The sequence below is a fragment of the Phocoena sinus genome, chromosome 4 (genome assembly GCF_008692025.1).
Source record: "Phocoena sinus isolate mPhoSin1 chromosome 4, mPhoSin1.pri, whole genome shotgun sequence".
Classification (NCBI taxonomy): domain Eukaryota; kingdom Metazoa; phylum Chordata; class Mammalia; order Artiodactyla; family Phocoenidae; genus Phocoena; species Phocoena sinus.
The window spans coordinates 68,932,989-68,953,964 of record NC_045766.1 but is presented as its reverse complement, the minus strand read 5'-3'; the positions used below and the strand labels follow the sequence as shown (position 1 = coordinate 68,953,964).

Genomic DNA, 20,976 nt, shown 5'->3' with positions numbered 1-20,976 from the left:
TACCTGGCTAAGTTTTTGCTTATCATTTAATGCTCTGTTGTGTGCTGGTATCTGCTCCCATCTTCTTCCTCCTCTCCCCCAGTCCAGTGTACTCCCACTATCCTCTCACGGTACCTGAGAAGTCGTCTTAGGTTTGTGGAATATCTGCCTCCCTCTCAGCACTCCTCTGGGAGCTCCTTGAGGACAGCAACTGTGATGTAAATCTCTCGTCTCCGTGTCCGCATTCAGGAGCTGACATGTCAACACTCAAATGCTTTTTGAATTTGATTTTATTTCACAGCTATTTTCATAGTGCTTATTATGTACCAGGCACTTTAGAGATGTTAATTTGTTAATCTTCATAACAACACTATGAGGTGGGCACTGTTATCTTCATTCCATAGATAAGGAAACTGAGGCACAGGGCAGTTAACTTGCCCGAGACCACACAACAAGTAAGTAGGGGAGTTCAGATTGGAACCCGGGCCCAACCCTTCGCCCATGTCAGGGTTTAATACTGTCTGCCCTGGGGTAGTATTATATGCCTTGTCTCTTTGAAGATTATCATGCAGACTATGCAGGATGTCAGTGAACTTTGTAAGTTGCAAAATGTTGACTAGATAAGGGAAGTGAGTTCTTTGATTCATGTTGAAAGTGCTATAAAAATGTATGTTATGACACTGACTAAAAAGATCAACATGATCATAACACTGAATAGAAATCTGATTATTGTCAAAATGTCAAGATACTTTTTTTTACCCTGATTTTGAATTACTGAAAGAAGAAACTACTTTTTATATTTTCTTTTCCATCAAAGGAAAGCAAAAAATGGAAAAGAGTTTAACATACGTCACCTCTGGAGTGTGGTCCCACCGTCTTTTTCCTGCAAGGATCAATTCTACTTGTGAGCAGCTGTTTAGAGCAGATGAACTTCCTAAAATGGCCCTGGAGAGAAAAAAAGCAAACAGGCAGCTGCTTGACCTTTTTCTGAATGAAAAAACAAACTCTGATCAGTTGGTCTTGATTGGCATGTGCAGAGTCGAGGAGTCTGTGATCAGTTTTTATACCAAATCACCCGTGATGATTACTCATTGCTCACTAACATTATACCACAGATCTTCTGGTGGATCTGATGTGTGTTACCATTTTAGCTTCAGAAACACAGCTGTGGACAGCAGGTGCTGGTGCCGGGCCAGTGGTGACCTATGGGGAGAAGCAAGAGAAAGTTTCTTGGTGTACAGATCGCCTGGGTTGGGATTACCTGGAAGGGTTGAATCATGCAGTTATATGGGACCCACCCTGGATCTACTGGTTCAGAATCTCTGGGAGAGGATTCCCAGCTGTTACACTGAGAGCAAGCACCTCCAGTGCAACTTGTAGAGCAATGCAATTTGAGTACCGTCGTCTTAACTTGGGCTGCCTTAACAAAATTCCATAAGCTGGGTGGCTTCGAAAACAATAGACATTTATTTCTCACAGTTCTGGCGGCTGGGAAGTCTAAGATAAGGATGCCACAAGATTTGGTTCCCATGAAGCCCTGCTTCCTGGCTTGCAGACAGCCACCACCTTCTCACTGTGTGCTCACGGGGTCTTTCCTCAGTGTAAGAGCATGAAGAGAGGGAGAGAAGCAGAGGGAGAGAATGAATCTCTTTTTTTTCTTATAAGAACAGTAATCCCATTGTGAGGGCCCCACCCTCATAACCTCTTCTAAACCCAATTATCTCCCAAAGGTCCTACCTCCAAATACCATCATTTGAGGGTTAGGGCTTCAACATATGAATTCTGGAAGGGACACAAATATTCAGACCATTCAACAATGGAGGTGGGACCGTGGTCTTCTGCGGTGTCATGGAAAGTGGGAATAGATCTAGAACTTAATTTGACTTTTCCCCAAAGAATGACAGATTCTCATTTTTTCCCTGCTGGTTGTGATCAATTCATTGATGTTTAGACCTTCATAGGAGCTTAGAGACTGAGTTTGCATTAGAACAAAAAGATATTCTTAAATCTGTTTTGGCTCAGTTGTGTCAGTGATTTCAATTTGGTTCCCTGTGCCTGTAGGAAGGAAAAAAAAGGCATGAATTTTCGGGATGATCAACATTTGAATTGCTTGAGAATGATAAAAATAAGCCCCACAGAGTAGTGGTTAAAGAGATGATATATTAGGCAGGGCTGTAGTCACCACCTGAATGATGGCAGCTGCCCCCCTGAAATTTTTTTTCCAACTTTGTAACAACTACTTAATATAGCAGGAAAGTGTTTCTTTTTTAAGCCCTGTTAGGAGGTGCCGGTGCAGACTAGTGTGTCCTCTCTGAAATCTCGGAACGGTTCTTCATGTCATTCGTCACACCAGCATAAGAACCATGGTTTTAAAGTGATGGCGGCATCAAGTCTCTTGAAATCACCTAACACTCCAGCTGCTGCCACAGCGCACCACCTTCTGTAAGTCAGGGAGCGCTTGTAGGTGTTTGGGATCCAATCATTTGTCTAAGGACATGTGCAAACTATAACTGTTGTCCAGTAGGTTTATCATATGCAATAGTGCAGTTCAATTCTGACACTCACCACCTCAGTTTAGGCCCTCTCTTTTCAGGATATCATCTACTCCCTGTCTTCAACCGCCTCCTATATTCCTATGACTCGTATGTCTCCAGGCCAGAACTTTCTCCTGAGCTTCAGAGTCAAAGCACCTCAAGCTCTACTGGCCCAGACTGAGCTCTTTATTTTCTCCCCAGTCACTCCCCTTCCCCTGTTTTCTCAACTTGCCAAATGGCACCACAGTCTGCCAGGTACTCACAGCAGAAACTTAAGAGTTATCCTCAGGACCCCCCTTTCCTCACCTAGTCGCATTCCCTGTACCCTTTTATCATCTCTAGTTTAGATGATGATGTCCCTCTAATTCTACTGTCTCAGTTCAGACACTCATCATCTCTTGTCTCCATTGCTCGATGCCTCACCGGCCTCACTTCTCTGGCAGTGCCCCTTCTCCCCTCTACCATTTTACAATAAAGTGCAAATTCTGTGCTCTGTATTGTACTGAGCCACCTGGCTTGCAGTCAGGAACCGTACTGAATGGATGCGCTGCTTGCAAGTCATCCCTGAGCTACGTTGCTGAACATCAGAACGACTTGAGGACTTGGTCAGCTGCATCCAGCACCAGGCCCTTATTAAATAACTTTATGTAAGTAAATTATTTAGCCTAATTTAGGGCAGGCTCCAAATCTCCCCCTTCTGTAATTCTGGCAGCTCCTGAACCAGGGCTTAGTCATAGGGTCAGTTTTGTTTTTTATTATGGGTCTGGCACCGAACTACCTGGTAAACAGTAGGTTCTTTTGTTTTTTGTGGACTGACTGCAAGAAGGTGCTTTCTCATATACTTGAGAGTGGAGAGACCCTCAGAGCAAATTGAAAAGAATCCATTCATTTATAAATGTGCATGCTGTAGTTAAAGGAGAAGAAGCAAGTCACATTGTGAACCCGAGCTTGTCTGTCTGGGCTGTTCTGATGCCTCTCACGTCCCCGGCTGGGTTTCCTGCTGTGCAGTTGTCCGTCTTTTCTGTTGCTGAGTTTTCTGTCTGCATCAGAACTCACCTCACTCTCTAACCTCTTTGGCTTTCACCATGTAATGACCCAAATAACCCCTGCAGTAGCTTCTTCATTTTAATAATTTCTTCATTTCATTTTCCTGCCATTACCTCCCAACCAAAGGCCACCACCTCCTGCTCTACCGCCTGAATGTGTTTCGGTGTAGCCCCTCAAGCTCCTTTTACCTCATCACCCTGGGCCCTGGGCAAGTCTCCTGTCTCTTTCGCACCATCTCCTTTTGCAGCAAGCATCACCCTTTCAGTCTTGCTTGGCACATGGCTATGGCGTGAGTCTTTAATTGCTCCCACTACCTCTAATTCTTTGTTGGAAAGGCTTGAAGCAGTGACACTTCTAGATTTTGCTGAGGGTCCCACAGAACCCCTCACTTGCTTCTGCTTCTGCCTTTTAAAAACTGCTTTCTTAGCATTGAGGGAATAGGATACGTGGGGTAAGCTAATTTCTCTATTAATAAAAGTAGCCCATAGTCTGGAAATCTTGTGCCAACCCAGGAGTAAAAGAAAAGGTTTGTTTTTGTTATTTCCGTCTTTTAAACTGTGAAGTTTTACTAGCACACATTTACCTGGTGGCAGAGAGGTTGGGAGAGAGAATTTTACGCTCCTCCATTTCAGGAAACATTACTCTCCCCTGCCCTGCCACTTGGAACAACCTCCTGGCCTCCAAGTCTGAAGCCCCATTGCCAGTGCAGCTGGACTCCCGATATTGCACAGCTATATGGAGAAGCCACACACAGTAGCTGTAATGGTTTAGAAGCTTTAGAACAATTAGATGTTTGTATTTAGGTCTGATCCTTGGGTGTGGTGGTAGTGTTAGGGGTGAGAGCTAGGGCTTCCTCGTTTGAGAAGCTTTATCCAAATCTCTTTGTGATCTGAAGATGGAGCCGGACTGTTTATCTTCCGAGTCAAGCCCACATTCTCTGCTGATCTTCCCCGGCCCCACCATGCACATCTCACACCTCACAGCCTTACCCAGCTGCTCATGTTACCCGTAGAGGTCGGACCTTCCATGCTTCCTTGATTTCCTCCCTACCCTTACTTTACCAGGATGCTGCTGCTTTATCTACTTCTTTCTGTTGTATTTTAAATACTTACTATTCTCCAAAGCTGGGATCTAGAGTAGTGCTTCTCAAAAGTGGTCCACCAGTCCTGCAGCATTAGCCTCACCAGGGAACTTATTAAGAGTATAAATCTCAGACCCCACCCCAGACCTCCTGAATCAGAAACTCTAGGAAAGGGCCCAGCAGTCTGTGTTTTAGTGAGCTCTCCAGGGGTTTCTGAAGCATACTCGAGTTTGAGAACCACTGCTCTAGAATGAATTCCACGTCCTCCCTTTCCCCCAGTGGGCACTGTCAACGGTCCTATTATAGTGGATGTAAGTCAGGCTGCCTTTCAGGAAGGCCCTGGAATTCTGCATTATGCCATGGAACTGGCCCTGTTTTCATTTATGTCATAAATGGTTATGGAAAAGACCTTACTAAATGCCAGGGAATATGGTGGGCTTTGAGGAAATTTCAGGCATGACTCAGTCATGAATTTTTCACATATATGAACTGTGGGGAAAGGAGGGAGGTTTAAGATCTGCTACCAACTACAGGGCGGAAATTAGCAAATGATCTAAGAGGAACTGAGAAAGGTAAATGAAGGGAGAGAATGTTTCTAGGTTAGGGCCCAGGGACACGGATGGGTTTGAGTCATTCAAGGATAATCATTAAATTCAGGGGATGAGAGGACAAGGCTGAGAGAGGAATAGTCCCTGACCTAGAAGAGCTCACAGCAGGGGTTGGGGCTAGGGTGGGTGAGGGAGACAGCTGCAGCAACCATCGCGACTACCAGTACGAGAAGCAGTCTAGGTCAAAGTGGTGGTTAAAGTGTGAGCTCTGCAACTAGCCTGCCTTCACATTCTGCACCTGCCCTTTACTAGCTGTGTAGATTTGAGCAATTTCCTTAACCATTCTGTCTCTGCCTCAGTTCCCTCATCCATGAAGGGGAACAATAAAAGTATTTCCCTCACAAGCTTGTAAAGATTAGCACACAATAATTGATGAAAAGCATTTGAAACAGCTAGCCTGACACATAGTAAGGGCCTCTGTAGATGTTATTTGTCATTAACTATTGTGATAGCAACTTGTATAACACACCCGTAAGTGGGTGTTCTGTAGTTTAACTGTTCTGATGATATTTCACTCGTGGTGGAGTAGCTCTAGAAAGCATTTAGACAGTCAGTCCAGCTGGGCTCAGTGGAATTGCTTTGGTCAAGAATACAGTGCCAGGACTTACTTGAGCAGGAAATGATTCCAGTGTTTCCTCTTTTGTCTGATGGATTCTCAATCAGTCTGTTGCGAACTTATAGGTTAGGATTGCCTAATTCAGAACATCCAATGCCAGGCAGCCCACTCGTGGTACCACCTCTGTGTAAGATGGAAAACATGCTAGAAGCTATCTTTTGCATCACCCACAGGTCTCTGAGTGGGGCGGTGGGGCAGCTTGCACTGAAAAATAGAGAGAAGGGTCACGTTTCATCCCCACTGGTGCCAAGGCATTCTGCTCAGGCATAGACCAAATGGCTTTTTTTTTTTTCAATTTCCAAATTTAGAGTTTCTTATTCTTTGTAGTCATTGCATCTTCCTGTTAGAAGACAAAGAAAAAAACAATATACTGAACTAGCTAGTAAAATGATTAGAAAATATTATTCATTGAAGCAATTGGAAATACAGCTTAAAAGAAGGGAATTCTGTCTTTGTGTAAGAATAAAATGCCCCAGGCCAGTGCTTTGAGTGTATCACTGCATGTGGTAGAGTTTGCTTGCTACAGCCTCCAGAGCTTCTCTCTGGCCTAGCCTTCTGCAGAGGTGAGATGAGTGGAGAGGAGGGGCGAAGTCATCTCAGCCCTGAAGTTCACAAGATATTATAGATGCTGGGCTCAGGTTTGCCTACAGAACTAGGCTCAGTCAATTCCCAGTGTGGGAGCCGAGGGAGTTGTGTGCTGATTGTCTGGAGGGTTATAGTTTGAAAGGTAAGGAAGGAGTAGAGGCCATGTTTGGAATGCCATCTTTTGTATGTGTGTTGGGGTAATGGGCTATTCATCTGCACAAAATCAAGCCATCTCTGTAATGTGTGTGTGCGCTAGGGAATACAGGCTGTCACTACGGAACGAGCAAATCCAGGCTGCAGACCAGGGGCTTATCAGACACTGGAGAAAACTGTGTGTCTACCCAAACATTGTATTAGTTTGCTAGTGCTGCTCTAACAAAACATAATAAACTGAGTGGCTTAATCAACAGAAATGTATTGTTTCACAGTTCTGGAGACCAGAAGTCCAAGATCAAGGTGCCAGCAGGGTTGGTTCCTTCTGAGGGCTGTGAAAGAAAATCCATTCTGTGACGCCCCCCTAAGGTTCTGGTGACTTGTTGGCAATCTTTGCTGTTCCTTGGTGGGTAGAGGCCTCATCCTATCTCTGCCTTCATCTTCACATGGTGTTCTCCCTGCACACATCTGCCTCCAAATTTCCCCCAATTATATTGGATTACGGCTCATCCTAATGACCTCATTTAACTTGACTACCTTTGTAAAGACCCTATCTACAAATATGGTTATATTTTGAGGTACTGGGGGTCAGGACTGCAGCATATGAATTTTGGGGAAACACAGTGCAACCCATACACTCACATATAATGAGTCAACTATGATTCAGTCCCATATACTATTACATGGAGAGAGCCATGGACCATGAAACAGGAAGTCTGAGGGAGGGGTGATGCCAGCTCTGCCTCCAATTCGCAGTTTACTCAGACACGTAGACTCTGGGCATCTTCCGCTTCTATAAGGAGAGGGTTTGGCGGTGTTCTCTTAGACTTATTTTATCTCTGGTCTTCTAGGAGTAGTTTGCACATCTCTCTCTGAAGTTCTCCCAACCTGTCGAGAAGTCTTATGTTGGTTTATAGCATCATACTTTGCCTTTTGGCTCCTGGTGATGTGCGCTGGGCCAGGGACTGCCCTAACAGAGAATTCCAAGCACTTATCACAACAGGGGAGGAAGAACTGGCTTATGCTTTTATCTGAACTGTCAGCCTTCTGGTTTGGTGAATGTTTGATGTGTTCCCAGCAGTGCCTTCCTCGTCCTCTACATTCTCTGTATGAACAGGCTTTGTCAAAAGTGTAACCTCTCCAGTCTGGCATTACCTCAGATATGTCATTCTGAACAAGCCTGATCTCCTGAAATGATGGCCTGGGTTTAGGACCCTTTTGGAGTATGGCCAGCACTAGATGTCACCAAGTCTTCACAACCGATGCAAATAGTGAGCCACACTACACAGGCCTGAGTTGTTTCCACTGATCTGCTTAGCCATCTGTGAGTGCCTGTGAAGCACACATGGGGAAGGTTGAATTTCAAGCGTTTTAGTAACCTATTTTATAGGCACATATGACCTTTAGATTCTTAATTTGTGTTTTAATGTTTTGCATGTGTGTGTATGCTTTATCAGAGCATACATTTGCACGTAGCATAAACTTACTATCTGTGTGTACTGGGCAAGATGCTTCGCCTCTCTGAGCATCAGATTCCTCATCTATAAAATCGGCATAAAAATCTCCATTCTGTCCCCTTCTAAGGATTGTGAAAATGGATTGGCTGAAATGGTGGATAAACCAAAGATGAAGAGAGAGACTATCTGTCCCTGTTTATATCTATTGTCTTGGGGTGGTAATTAATAGCATCTCCTTGTACTCTCAAAAATGTCTGTTTGCATAATGAATCATATGATCATCGTGTAAAATAATGAATGTGAAAATTCTTGGTTTTATCATTCATGTCACTATACAGATGACCTTAAATTCTGGCTTTTAAATAATCTCACTTAAAAAAGTTTTTTTAAGGGAGTCTGTTGACTTTTGCCCCAGTTCAGTGCTGAATTGTCCTCTGCTCAAGCCCCTCCATGAATATGCATGTACCCTTAGCTTAAAGTTTCTCCAGTTTTGCTGTTTAGGGAAGACACTACTTTGGGAAAGATCCCCGGTGTTCTCCTTCCTGGCTGCAAATAATAAATCCTTCCCTCTAAAAAAAAAATCTTTTTTTAAAAAATATTTTTCCCTTACTTACTTTGCAGGTCAGAATAATCTATTTAATGTGAGCTCTACAGATCCAGACCCATTCATATTATTGTTTGTCAAGGGCCCTGGTGCACCCCAGATGGACTCTGCTGTTGCTTTGCCCCAGGACTATCCCAGGCCCTGCCAGCACTCAGGCTGTCCACAAGCCTCAGTAACTCAACTGATTTCCCCCTACAGCTTACTCTACCCTTAGGATACAGGATGGTACTAGTTTTCCTGGTTCACCCTTTTCTTCTCCGAAAGACACGTACTCAGGGCCCTGTCATTTGAGGATAAAACCACTGAATACACTGGTAGACAGATGGTGATATAAAGACATGGGGAGGTTGCAGAGCTTAAGAAAGGATACAGTGTTCTTACAAAGTCCTTGGTGTATATTTCCCTACTCTCTTGGTATGACAGTAACTGCACACCCCAGCGGGCTTCTATCCTCTGCATTTATGCCTAAGGCTGGACACACCACAGCTCTCTTTTCCTTAGACTCCATTTTCTCCTTTAAAAAAAGCACGCCCCCCTCAATGTCGTGTCTCTCAACCAATGCTGAATAACAGGTTATAGCCTTAACTTGAAAGAGCATTTACATCTCGGAGGATTTACAGACTGGAGAATACTCATTTAATGAGGACTTTTATTCATCGAATTGCATATTTCTTATTACTATTATCATTAAAATTTTTGGCAGTGGAAAGCACAAAATCTACTGCGCCTCCTTCCCCTTTGTACAGTTGAAGAAAAGGGAGGCTCAGAGATTAGTAACTATCCTTTAATCACAGAGTAGCCTCATTCTAGGTCTTCAGGCTCAAGATTTCATCCTAACATACTATTCACAGTCATTATTGAATATTTATCATTTTGTTTTTGTAAGATGTATTAGAATATAAGTGTTTGCCAATGAATAATGAAATTCTAGATGGATTGTATAGTTTCCTAAGTGTGTATCACAAATGCTTAGCCTCTTCCTTCTGTGGATTATAGTGGCCAGATTTTGGCATCAACACTTTTGACCTTCATGGGGTTTTGATTATTTACAAAGCAACTGACCAGAGTCTATGGCATGTGATAATTTGTCATGTAATTATTATGTAATTGTCATGTAATAATTATGCATTTAATCATTTGTCATGAGACAATAACTGACACTTGGGTTGTTCTAGGGACTAAATGAGATAGGGCATGAAAAATCCTAAGCATCAGTGTGAATTACTTGGGCTGCAAAGCTGGTAGGAGTGATTACTTAGTGAGAGAGCCTAGTCATAAAACACCCAGCATTGACATTTGAATGAGTTGGATTTAAGGATTGGGTGATTTGGAAAGGTCTCTGGACGTAGTCTTTATGAATGCAGGAGGTTTACTGTAATTCTGTGAACATAGTAGCATTCTTTACGTTCTTCTTGCTAACACACTAGCCTCTTTGTGGTTACCCCCTTTCTGGAGCTCTTCTAGGTGACCTGCTGGTGTGACCATGTTACCTGCAGAAAGTAAATCAGTGATGAGAACACCTCCCCATGCTCAGGAGGTTCAGGGAGGTGAATCACCCAGATTTACCCATTTCATGGACAAAACTACCTTTCTAATTCTCATTTTCCTACCAAGGCCTGGTTCAAATATCCACGTCTCCTAGCCAGAGCCTTCAACTTGAAGTAGTCATTCCTCTCAACCACAGCAGCTGCACCTCTCATATGCATGCATGCCTCTTACTGCCTTTTGTGTTGTGCTCTAGCCCATGCCTGATTTTTTTCTGTATTTCCCAGCATGCCTTGCGCGGAATATGACGCATAGTAAGAGCTCTTGAAATGGCACTGAAATTGAGTTGAGCAAGGGAGGTAAGGAGTGAAGGAACTCAGGGGATCAGGGCCAGACCTCTCCTCCTCGTGGAACATTTCCAACTCTTCTTTTTAGTGCCAAGAGTTCTAAACTTCATCTTTGTACCTGGGCTGCATATTTCTGTGGCCTTGATGAATTCCTTGGCAGCAGTCCCTGGTGGCATAGAAGCTCAGAAACGTTTATGGAAATTTAAGCAAATTGATTAATAACGGAGGCAAAAGAAACTACCACAGTCTTTTCCTCCCATGCTCTATTTCTTTTAAAGAAGCCTGTTTGTGTTATCACTTTAACAGTTTGGTCAATAACTGTGCCTTCTCACTGATCTGTCCTCCTGTGCTTGCAGTGGTAAAAGCTGTATGCATCTTTCCAAACTGCTTTGGCAATATACATGCAGGAATCTGAGGTAGAGATGAGTGCAGCGGGTATCCACTTACAGGTAGATTTTAATATGTGTTCACTGACTTGGAATTTTCAAGTTCGCTCATACCAAACTTAAAGAAAATAAGAGAACATTCTGACACTGTAGTGATTTTATTTTTTATTTTAATTTTTTGGCAACAGGAGAATCTTATTTTTCAAAACTTTTGTAAAAAGTCCAGAATTGTCCTCAGAATAGTTGGGCTGGGAGGTGTGTGCTGGAGAGGTTGCCTCTCTTTCTTATAGGCTCCCACCCCATCCTAGGCCCTTCTCACAACTGTAGGGTTCTAGGAAACACAGAAAACTTCCTCATTATTTCCCATCATTATCATACTCATGCAGTTTATTATAAGTGACTATTGGACTAGAAGTCAGGAATGATTGGTTCTAGTTCAGGCTTGACCATTAACCTGCTATAATATGAAGTCAAACTCTTTCCCTGGGTTTGAGTTTCTTCACTGGTGAGATCAGGGAATTTGTCTAAATGAGCTCCTTGTATGGTAACCTAAAGAGTGATAGTTTTACTTTAGTCTATTTTATAATTAAAAGTTATTTATTCCTTTAAAACTAACTTAAAATCACATGATTTTAGCACTGGGTATGGGCTTGGTCAGCTTCAGATTTCTTACATGATCTTGGAATTTTATTTCTTTTTGGTGGGCCAAGATGCTTTGCTGAATGCCTCCACTTCACAATAGACTTCAGCTTCTCACCTGACTAGAGGAGTGTTTCCAGTCCTCTAGTATATATGTTATGTATGTATGGGCTTTCCCATTCATCACCTCCTATGATCGTTATAGGAAGTGTGTGAGGTATCAGGGAGGGCATTTCATGTCCATTTACAGTAGGGGAAAGGGTTAAAGTCACCCAACTGGCCCAAAGTCATACAGCTGGTGAGTAAACGATGGTTATTTCCACCTACTCATTTGATGCTTTTCTACTGTGTATTGGGTATTTCGACCTTTAGGAAAATGATGGTTAGAGAACATAAACTAATCCATGGAATTTTCATCAAAAGCCTCATGAACTTTTTGTCTTTTAAAAACTGACTACTATGGATCCTGTTTCCTAATTCAGAAGAAATAAACAAGTGGACCATGTAATCTCTAAAATGTCTCTTAAACCGTTCACCAGGTCTCCTGTCACTCCTGCCTCCTCGATTATCTACTCTACAACCAGGGAGATTTTTTTTCCAAGCACAAAAATAATCATATCACTCTCCTTTTGGGTTTTCCCTACTGTCTTTCCTGGAGGCTCTGGAGGGTAATCTAAATTCCTCTAACTTGGTGTATAAACCTTTCATAGTCTGGCTTTTTGCCTCCTCAGCAGCCCCCTCCCCTTCCCATTTCCATTGCCCTCCATTCATGTGCCACGAACTGACCTTCACACCCATGATATTCCAGATTTCATGCTTAGGATAAAGAAGAAAGGTGCTAAATGAGATAGATCCAGGTGATGCCCTGTCTGAGATAACTATCTAAAATCTAGCTCAGCCAAATGTCATGCCTTTGATACCACTCAGCTCAGAGTGCCCTCCATTTCACCCAATCCTCCCTCTACCTGGCAAACAGCTTCTCATCTTCAGAACTCAATCTCCATTGCCTCTACGATGCCTCAAGGAGAATTGAACTAAGCTATCCTTTTGGCTCGCATTGTACTTTGTGTAGATCTCCGTGATAGCACCCATAACACTTAACCATGTTCTTTGGTGTACTAGACTGCCAGACACCTTGAAGATAGGAGATTCAGTAAACATTTATGTAGTGCTTTAGCAGTTGTGAGTCAAAGTACTGCACAATGAATAAACTTCTGCCCAGAAATAGAAGACCATTTACTGTACTTGCATTATCTTTAGAAAAGTTGATCTGCCTGTAGATATATCCCAATGTGTTATCCTTTGTGTTAGATCATATCCTAGATCACTTGCCGTTTCAACAAAGTATGCTGAGCCTCTTGACAGATGCTGTTGGTTTGAGTTAACCTTCACAGAACTGCAGAAAGTGGCAGCTAACGGATGGGTGAACCAGAGCCTTATGTGTGCTACAGCCATTTACACTTAACATTAACCTTCCTATAGCAGACATATGAATGAGGAAATAGCTAGATATGGGCCATGCTTTTTGCCTAATTTAGGTTATCTTACATCATCTACTATTATGTTATTTAAAAAGTAAATGAACATTTACATACAATTCCAGCATTTATTAGAAGTTCATGATTTATTTTAGAATTTTTAAAATTACTGATTTAAAAAAAAAAGTAGCAGGCTTCCTGGTGGCCGCCAGTGGTGAGAGTCCGGCCTGCCGATGCAGGAAACCGGGTTCGTGCTGTGGTCCGGGAAGATCCCACGTGCTGCGGAGTGGCTGGGCCTGTGAGCCATGGCTGCTGAGCCTGCGCGTCCAGAGCCTGTGCTCCGCATCGGGAGAGGCCACAATAGTGAGAGGCCCGCGTACCGCAAAAAAAATTGCAAACTAAAATACAAGAGAGGATGAAAATGCCAGTATAAAAAACTGAAAATTTAATTCTGATTATGATTCCTTCTAAACTATTGTTGTTAGTGCATATTATTCAATGAATCCATGGAAATCTGCCTACCTTCCATTTTCCAAAGTACGGCAGAAAACTTGATAGCAAATGAAGATATGATTGCTATTCAATGTTGAAACCCATGCTGTGGATTTTTGCATTTCCAGTAGGTGTTTTACTCTGAATTCAATCCCTACATACACCTTGTGCATTTAGTTGAGGTAACCTTTTCTGTTACTCTCCAGACACAGGCCCAAAGTCACCTCCTTCAAATGCCTTCCTAGTTAACCCCGTCCATCTCTAAGTGCATCCCCATCTCCTTAGCGCTTGGGGAACTTTCTGGAATTCTGTTCATTTCTGCTAGTTTGCATGTTTGATGTGTTTGCCTTCTGTCTTATTTTCATGCTTAGTCAATCAATTTTTTCACGTTCCACCAGTGTGAGATCTGTCATGCATCAGTCTGTCTGTCTGTCTTCCCTTATTCTCAAACTAAATTATGTCCTCCACTGCCCCCACCCCAGTTATTCTTTAAACTAATCAAGATTTATAACCTGATATTTAAATAGTGTGTATTTGATTTATTCTTAACTTCTTCTCGCTAGACTGCGAGGTCCATGTGAGGAGGGTCCTTGTCTCTTCTGTTCACAACTATTAGCCCAGTGCCAAGATAACATTTGTTAAATAATATTTATTAAATAAAGGTAATATAGAAAATTCAGAAAATTCAAATGCACATAAAGAATAGAGGGAAAAATCACCTAATGGCTAGTAAGTTTCAAATAACCATTGAAACATTTTTATCATGTATACAAACTATACACACACACACACATATAAATGTTTATTTAAAAACCAGGATCATACACTATATACTATTTAAATTTTTATGCATGATATCATGACCATTTATTATATCTCCATATATTATTTACATTTTTTAAAATATTGTTTTTAAAGATTATCCATATATCATCAGTTCTCAAGCTTTTTACACTCTGGAGATCTACACACTTCAAAATTACTGAGGATTCCAGTGAGCTTTTGTTTGAGTTGCTATCTATTGATATTTACCTTATTTGAAGTTAAAACTGAGAAATATGAAAACAGTAATTAATTCATGAAAAATAAGTAAAAATAAATGATTACATGTTAATTTAAGCCACGTGTTTTTCTTAAAATAACTATATTTTTCAAAACAAAAATAGTAGTATGAAAAATAGTATTGTTTTATATTTTTGCAAATCTCTTAATGTCTGGCTTAATGCGTGACAGCTGGGTTCTCATATCTGCTTCTGCATTCAACCTGTGGCAAATACTCTTGTCAAAGTATATTTAGAGAATCCAGCCTCATACAGATATGTAGTTGGAAATGGAGGAGTATTTCAATAGTTCTTTCAAGTAATTGTGGATATTCTTTTCTAATACTGTATCAGAACTCAAAAAGTTATTTTCTTATACTATTTCACATTGGTCTGTCTTCTACTTTGAATGGATCTTTTACCCCCATGCATTATGTTTTACATTACCTAATGGCTACATTGATCATTTGGAAAATACTGGTTCACTGAGTTATGCAGATCTTCTAAATGTTGACATCATTCATTATACAGTGTCATCCCATGTCATGAGCCTCTAGAAAACACATTATCATAAGAGATTGATAATGGAAAAGGCAGATAACACTTTAATATTATTGCAGAAATAGTTTTGATTTTGTGGAACCCCAGAAAGATTCCATGGACATCTGGCATTCTCTGGACCACATTTTAATAGTTGCAGCAGTCTGTCAGTCATTCATGTCAGTGTTCAATTCTGGACAGTTCTCAGCTATTTTAACATTGCTTCCTTCTATCAATTTGGGCAATACCTATTATACAAACTGAGCGTAGTTATCGTTTTGCATTTTCTATTATACTAATTCTAACTTCCATTTCACCAATGCTAAATTCTACTCTAACTTGTATACTATTTAAGCTCATCTACTGAGATTTTTAAATTCATTTTAAAGATTTCATCTTTCTTTCTTATTTGCCTATTCTTGTTTCCTAACTGCCTGTTCTTATTTCATAAATGTCAGTTTTATATCATGATTATTAATTTTTTTAATCCCTGAAAGTCTTAATACTACTTTTGAAAACTCTTAATCAGATTTATCTATTTTCTCTATTTCATGTGTATGAAATATTCTGTTTGTTGGGTCAGATTATTTTATACCACATCGCTGGGCTTTTTCATGTGTTTTAGAAGTCTTACTTGAGGGTTTCCCTGGTGGCGCAGCGGTTGGGAGTCCACCTGCCGATGCAGGGGACGCGGGTTCATGCCCCGGTCCAGGAGGATCCCACGTGCCGCGGAGTGGCTGGGCCCGTGGGCCATGGCTGCTGGGCCTGCACGTCCAGAGCCTGTGCTCCATGGCGGGAGAGGCCACAGCAGTGAGAGGCCCGCGTAATGCAAAAAAAAAAAGTCTTACTTGAGATATTTTCTTCTTTCTGGGAATTTCTCTCCAATTTGGGGGAGTTTCTCTTGAGTTCTGTAGGAGAGTTTTGCATTTGGATATGGTTTCTACAAAATGCACAGTTCCAAATCAGGTCTTATGATAGAAACTCAGTTTGAGTTTCCCCTTTGGGGATAGTACAATTCTGGTCTTGCATCCTTATGCCACATAGACCCAGATCCCACTTTTACATAGGTATTTCTGCTTCTTCCCACAGAGTGGCCCTAGGAGAATGGGAAGACTTTTGCCATCATCTTTTGCAGGTGGGCAGTACAATCCCAGCTTCTGGATTCTTTGGGGAGCCCATCTCTGTCCCTCCTACCATGCACTAGTCATATTTGTTCCCCATTGCATGTTCCCATTAAGAATCGTGACCCAATGTTTGTATCTGTTCCCAGTGGCATATAGAATGGTAGCTTTGTCTCTGCTTACTACTGTGAGTTGCCTCTCTATTTCTGCCATGCAGAATTTTTCCATTCTTTTTTAAGAGTATTCTGTTTCGATTATACGTAATTCATGTTGTCATTTCTTTTTGTTATTTTATCAGTTATTTCTGACCTCAGAGTGGAAGAGGGAATTTTTGGTATGAACTTAATTTGCCATCTTGACCCATTTATTGATTATAAGAATCTACCAACATTTATTAAAACAATTCCCCATTCTTGGACATTTAGGTTGTTTCTAGTTTCTTCTTGTTAAAAATATCACAACAATAAACACTTTTATAACTAAATATTTGCATGTATCCATTATTATATCCCTAGGTAACATTTTTAGAAATAAAACTGATGATTTTTTACCTTTTCATTATACATGTCTGATCATGCCCTTCTTCCAGATTTTCATGGACCTTTTACTGCCTTCAGGATAAAGCCTTAACAACATGGTGTGGGGTTAAAGTGCATCAATATCTTACTTACCTTTTTTTTTTTTTTTTTTTTTTTTTTGCGGTACGCGGGCCTCTCACCGCTGCGGCCTCTCCCGTTGCGGAGCACAGACTCCGGACGCGCTAGCTCAGCGGCCGTGGCTCACGGGCCCAGCCGCTCCGCGGCATGTGGGATCCCCCCGGACGGGGGCACGAACCCGCGTCCCCTGAATCGGCAGGCGGACTCTCAACCACTGCGCCACCAGGGAAGCCCCTTACTTACCTTTTTAACCTCATGTTCTACCACTCTCCTCCATTCACCATACTTGCAATTCTGCAGATATACTATGCTCTCTTATTAATCCGTCTCTTTACCTGTGATGTTTCTTCTATCAAGGATACTTTCTTCCCATCTCTTTGCACCGTGAAATTCTACTCATCCTTTAAAACACTACTCAGGTGAGCCCTCTGCTGTGAAGTCCTCTGTGACCTTTCCAGAAAGCATTTCTCTCTTCTGTGCTATTATAGTTCCTTTTTTATAGCATTTACTACAGTTGTTTACATGCTTGTCTCCACCACTAGGTTGGGAAATCCTCGAAAATTGTTGTTTGAACTCCAGCACTTAGCATGGTGCATGACATATAGACGGTACTCAATGTATAATTGATGAATGAATGTTATATAACTTGGTGAGTAATATCATTGAATCACATAATTTTTTTGGCTTCTCTAACCACATAGTAAACTTGTTTTGGGTCAGAACTCTATCATGATATTCTCTGTCTATCTGGTTTATCATAGTCTTTTCATCTCTCGTCTACTAATGCAGTATTAATAATATTCTTAACATGCTGTAAATATTTATTATTTGATTGACTGTTAGGCTATACTGCAGAATCAGTGAGGTTGAAAAAAATGTACTGTGGGTTTTGCTGCAGGTCATTACATGCCAGGCCATCAGGACGTTTGCACTCAATACCCACTTTGGACGAGCCTTTTTCCCTTTCTTAGTGTTCTCAGGTTAAACAAAGGCTTTGGACTTGAAGACCTCCAAGGCAGCTTCCAGCTCTACTAGTTTATCTTCTTACTCATAATTACAATCCTATGTCCAAAACTTAGACTATGGCCCCTGTTCTATGAAAAATGAGTGAGCACCATGTTTCATAAAAGCTCTTGTTTGCAGTATATTTTTAGAGTGCCATAAGGGGAGTCATAACACGTGTATTTGTGTTTCACTTGCATCTGGAGAAATGACTTATGCAATTTCTGGGAAGAAAGCTTATAAACTCTTCTTGAAATATTCTGACTACAAATGAGCACACATATTTCTGGTGAATTTAGAAATGATAGCAAAAATGATAAACTCTGCTGCTTTCCAGAGTAAGTTCAGAGGGTGAAAATAAATTCTTAAGTTAAGCAAATCTGAATGAAACTGAGTAGAAAACAGATATAAAACTCAAGATAGCATCCTTAATTGGAATAGGAAGGTATTATAAAATGACAGAGCACCCTTTTCCTTCACATTTATTTTATTATCAAACTAGGAGATATTGCTTTGGGTTCTAAAAGTCTCTATATCTTTCATTTCACAGCTAGCTTATATTGGTTTTGTTGAAGATTATTTCTTAGTGGTATTAAATGATGTATGAACTCAGCCCAAAACAAACAAACATGCCCTTTGATATTCAGTTCAATTTCACTATTACTGATTGTGTTTTCTCTGTGAAAGGCCTTCTTCCATAATTAACTGAATTGAGTACCTTGAACCAGAAATGGTGTTTGAGGTGCTGGCTCCACATATTTGAGACTTTAGACAAACCATACACATTTACTGATTTCAGATTTATCATCATGGTGATAGCAACCTGTTCTCTCTTTTTTGGCTTATCTCTGGTTCAGTGTTCATTTCCTTCCCTGTTCCCATGATTGTTCCGTGAACCATGACTTTGATCAATGATTTTTTTCATACTTCATCACTTTTGAAATCCTATAAAAATTCAAAAATTCATTAATTCATTTTTTTCACTCTTTCCCACCATTTTAGTTCTAACATACAACATGCATTCAGGAAATACTTTGAAACTGCCTGGATTTCAGTGAAAAACTCAAGTTTTTTTTTTTTTTTGCGGGCTTCTCACTGTTGTGGCCTCTCCCGTTGTGGAGCACAGGCTCCAGACGCGCAGGCTCAGCGGCCATGGCTCACGGGCCCAGACGCTCCGCAGCATGTGATATCTTCCCGGACCAGGGCACGAACCCGTGCCCCCCGCATTGGCAGGCGGACTCTCAACCACTGCGCCGCCAGGGAAGCCCAAGCTCAAGCTTTCTGACTGGACTTGAAGACCTCCAAGGCAGCTTCCAGCTCTACTAGTTTATCTTCTTGTTCGCAATTACAACCCTATGTCCAGAACTTAGACTATGGCCCCTGTTCTATGAAATCATAATTATGATTCTCCTTAAATCAACTATGGTCCTGATTTTCCTGGGTTTTCAGGACTAATGTATTAAAAATCTCACTGAATTCTGGGTGGGTTTTCTGGATAATTTGTTTTGCTTCTTTATGCTTTTCTTTGTATTCTAGTTCTTCTGTACTAGGTAGGTATTACTTAGCTGTACAATAACTAAATGTTACTAAAAATTTAGAAAGTAGACATCATTTAGATTTGTACTGGATTCTGTATTCCCTGCAGAAGGAATATTAATAATAATAGACAATCAAATTGATGTGAGGTTGGCTTTTTGGTGATTCTAGACACCTTTTTTTGGTATAAATTAAGGAAGTAATGCCAGTGGTCATGTTAATGCTGTGATCTAACTTAAAATCAGAATCTATGTGGTCCTAGCACAACTGTGGGGAGCGGTTTTAAGCACCTGGTAAGTCTGCTGCTCATTTAAAACAGGGAGTGCTCACAGTGCTGCTCAGTTGCTGCTGCTTGTCTAATTCAAACAGGGATAATTTTATTGGGTTGTGAGAGCTCTTCATCTCATTATTAAGGTGTCTTTTTAAATATCTAATGATGGGTTTATTTGGTTGGCACAAAGTGAAATGTTGAAGTATGCTACAGTGAGGATGAATTGGATTAACTTCAAGTTCCATCCACTTCCTTTTCCACGTACCTTGAGAAAAGCTGAGGCAGATAGTGTATTGGAGAGCAGGTTAGTCTCCGGGTCAGTAGACTCTGGATCTGCTCATTCACTCAGTAGTGGTAGGAATTAGAGCAACTCACGGGGCTTTTTTGGCTGTCAGGAGCTTCCTATATAACACGGGAGAATTATTACCTACCAGTTTACCTAATAGGGTCTATAAAGCAAGCGAAAATGCTAGGTTAATTGCAAAGCACAGAACAGATGGCTATTGTTATGATTATTGTAAGATCTATATGTACAGGCAAAAGTGAAATCCTTGGAAACGCTGGAAGATTTTTATTTAGCATCTCTTCTGCCAAAAATGTTTATTGATTGCAGCTGGAAGGAAACCATTCTGAGAAGGAAAATGATGCTGAATAGGAGTCAGAACCTGTTTAACATTCTGACAGCTGGAACGTGTTTATGTATCACAATAATAATTTAGCTTCTAAGTGACTTCTCTGACATGAGAACCCAGTAAATCAGGAAATCAGGAAAGCTATACATTGCTGAAAGGTTACCCTCAGGGAAATGACCGGGAAGGGACAAGTGGGATCGGACCAGTGTGTTTGTCCAAGGGGACTTGACCGCCTAAGGCTTTATATTCCTTACAGGAGGCCAGTTGTGTGGCATGTGAAAGACGAGAGAACTAGCCGCCTACTAGCTTTGGACCTCATCTGTTGAGAGCCTACTGTATGCTACACTCTGTGGTAGGTGCTTTGACCGAAGTATTACATTTGACCTTCAGAACAACTCTTTTGGAAGAGTACCATTCATACATTTAGGAAAACTGACATTCCCTAAACTGCAATTATGCTCAAGTCTTCTAATTCTAAATCCAGTACTCTTCATTTTATAGACCCTACCCCACCCACCACAAATAACTGTATCAGTAACTATGCATTTACAAAGTATTACCACACAAATTACCTTACTTGGTTGATACTTCGTCTGTCCCCAGTCTTTCCAAGGCATGCTTTTGTGTTGTTTCTTGCTGAGTTCTGGTGGCCTGCCTGAAAAGGGTGCTACATGAGAACCAGAACTC

At 41.2% G+C, this 20,976-nt stretch overlaps 1 protein-coding gene across 2 annotated transcripts in view; it reads left to right on the top strand.

Moving 5' to 3' along the window:
- Nucleotides 1-20,976, top strand: part of FGF12 (fibroblast growth factor 12) — a 566,994-nt gene that overhangs the window by 26,911 nt on the left and 519,107 nt on the right. The window contains exon 1 of one of the 2 annotated variants that reach the window (XM_032631665.1): nt 20,544-20,641. The exons of the other annotated variant lie outside the window; for it this stretch is intronic. The gene's annotated coding sequence lies outside the window, so the exon portion shown is untranslated. Of the gene's footprint in view, nt 1-20,543; nt 20,642-20,976 lie in introns of those variants that run through there. 2 annotated transcript variants of the gene reach the window in all.